The 2,561-nt window shown below is 37.1% G+C and overlaps 1 protein-coding gene across 1 annotated transcript in view; it reads right to left on the bottom strand.

Annotated features, from left to right (window-relative positions):
- Positions 1 to 1,870: 1,870 nt before the first annotated feature.
- Positions 1,871 to 2,561, bottom strand: part of prrg4 (proline rich Gla (G-carboxyglutamic acid) 4 (transmembrane)) — a gene marked incomplete at its 5' end in the record, with an annotated part of 7,755 nt that continues 7,064 nt past the window's right edge. The window contains 1 exon segment of the mRNA XM_014001885.1: positions 1,871 to 2,475.

Genomic DNA, 2,561 nt, shown 5'->3' with positions numbered 1-2,561 from the left:
CCCAAAATATGTTCAAAAGAAAACTACAACAAAAATCAAAACAAGTGAAAACACAAAAAACTAAAAACAAAATTTAAAACACCAACTCAAACAACAATTTGCATGAATTCATTTACACTTACACTTATACAGTTGAGTAATTACAATGAAAAGTAACAGTCTAAAACTTTGACTGTAAATTATGTTGCAGCAACAGGTGTTTAAGCACTTATTGTGATTTTTGTTAACACTTAATGTGATTTTTGGGCATGGTGCATTATAAATTGCAGATAAATCTGGTACTGAATTGTGCATTTCTACAATAAAATAATTCAAGCTACATTTGTAGGATACAATTCCATACCACTTTTATTTATAAAGCACTTAAAACAGCACAAGGCCAACCAAAGTGCTGTACAATAGATAAACAACAGCTAAAATTTCACTGGATTACAAATATGAGGCATTTATAATTACAGCACAAATTGAACAGAGTTATGATACACAGTGAGGTTTTGCAACATCTCACTCAGGCAAGAGAGTAGTAGTGTGTTTTTAAGCGAGACTTGAAGACAGTGAGGGAAGGACACTGTCTGRCATGTAGTGGTAGATCTTTCCACAGTTTTGGACCTGCTGCAGAAAAGGACCTGTCACCACTCAGTTTAAGACGAGAGTTAGGGACCTTAAAGCAGCCGAGTGCTGTGGGACAAGTGGATGCACTAGATCTGAGAGGTAAGAGTGGGCAGAGTTGTTTAGGCATACGAGAGGCTTTTAGTGAATTCTGAAATGAACTGGAAGCCAGTGAAGAGAAGCTAGAACTGGAGTAATATGTTCTTTTACTTGTGCCAGTTAGAAATTGGGCTGCTGCATTCTGAACCATTTGTAAACGAGCAATGGAGGACTGGCTGATTCCACACAGCAGAGCATTGCAGTTATCCAGCCTGGATGTAATGAACGCATGAATTACTGTCTCCAGATTTCTTTTTGACAGGATGAGGTTTAACTTGGAGAGTCTCCTCAGCTGAAAAAAGCAGGATTTAACAATAGAGTTTACACAATTGATTAATTGTAAGTATGGATACATTTTTACGTCTAGATTGGTGACAAGTTGTTTTTCAAACGGGGCCAGAGAGGAAAGGTGGATGCATGTGTTTCTGTTTGTGTCGTCAGTTGTAAACAGAATGACTTCTGTTTTCTCTTCATTAAAGTTTAAAGTCATCCAATCTCTGATGTCGGCCAGGCAGTCAAGAAGCGGTTCGATGTAGTATGGACCAGCCTGTTTCAGGGGAAAGTAAATTTGACAGTTGTCTGCATAAAGGTGAAACGGACAGCCACGTTTACGGAAAACTGTACCAACTTAGGTAGTGAAAAGAGAAGGGGTCCCAAAATAGATCCCTGTGGTACTCCCCATTGAAATGGTGCMGATGAGGACATGAAGTCCTTGATGTTAACACAGAACTGTCTGTCCGAAAGGTATGACTTGAACCAACTGAGGGCTGAGCCTGTGATACCCACCTCTTTCTACAGCCTGGAAATGAGGATGTTATGATCAACAGTGTSAAATGCCGGAGTGAGGTCTAATAGCACAAGGATAGATTCACCAGAGTCTAGAGCTAAGAAGATGTCATTAAACACCTTCAACAGAGCAGACTCAAGGCTGTGATGAGATCTGAAACCGGACTGAAATGTCTCCAAAATTTCATGATCCTCGTGAYGTCGTGAAACTGAATAAAACCGGCATGTGGTCTGAGAAAAWGGCATCACCAATAACAAGATTAGAAACAGAAATGCCGTTTGATATGACAAGGTCCAGTGTATGTCCAGGTTCCTGAGTTRGAGCAGTTACAAATTCAAAATTTTCAACATAAATTAAAACACAAAACAGCTTAAAAAAGCTTTTATCATAGTTTATTTAATATTTCATCACAGCATAGATAACGAAATAGATAAATAAATGACTTTGCATACAAGTACACATAACACCAAATACTGTAGCAGCAAGAAAATTTGCACATTTCAGAGATGAATGGTAGATATGACTATGAAAATAAACAAATCAATCCCAATAAAACTAACAACGGTCAGTGCATCAAAAACAGATTTAGCACTTTGTTTAGATTTACCTTTAATAAAAGCAGCTTTTCGCTGTTACAACTTCTTTTTGTGTACAAGTCAGTCTGCCTCCATCACAGTAATTAACACCAGCTGTGCTGTGGCATTAAATCTTCACATCTTTGGTCTAAATATACATGATTATTTAAAAACACCTGTTCTACTGAAGACCAACAGGGGTTCCAGCAACTTGAAGTTCCTATAGGTTTTATTAATTTTCAAAACAATCTGCATCAAATGTATTGTGAAGCTTATTCAGCAGAAGACACAGTCAAGAAAACAAAAAGAGAAAGAAGCATTGGCAAAGGCACAAAATAAGGTAAGCCAAAACCTCATAAAATCACATTTGAAAGATAAAACCTACTGCCACAGATCTTAAAAAAGAAAAAAGTTTCCATAAAAATATATCAATGGGAAATTTTGTTTTCTAAATAAATAGTAAATATGCTGGTGTACATAGTCAGTCGTAG

Source organism: Austrofundulus limnaeus, unplaced genomic scaffold (assembly GCF_001266775.1).
Source record: "Austrofundulus limnaeus strain Quisiro unplaced genomic scaffold, Austrofundulus_limnaeus-1.0 Scaffold10, whole genome shotgun sequence".
NCBI classification, from domain to species: Eukaryota; Metazoa; Chordata; class Actinopteri; order Cyprinodontiformes; family Rivulidae; genus Austrofundulus; species Austrofundulus limnaeus.
The sequence above is the reverse complement of the archived record's forward strand: the minus strand, read 5'-3'. Positions and strand labels throughout refer to the sequence as shown.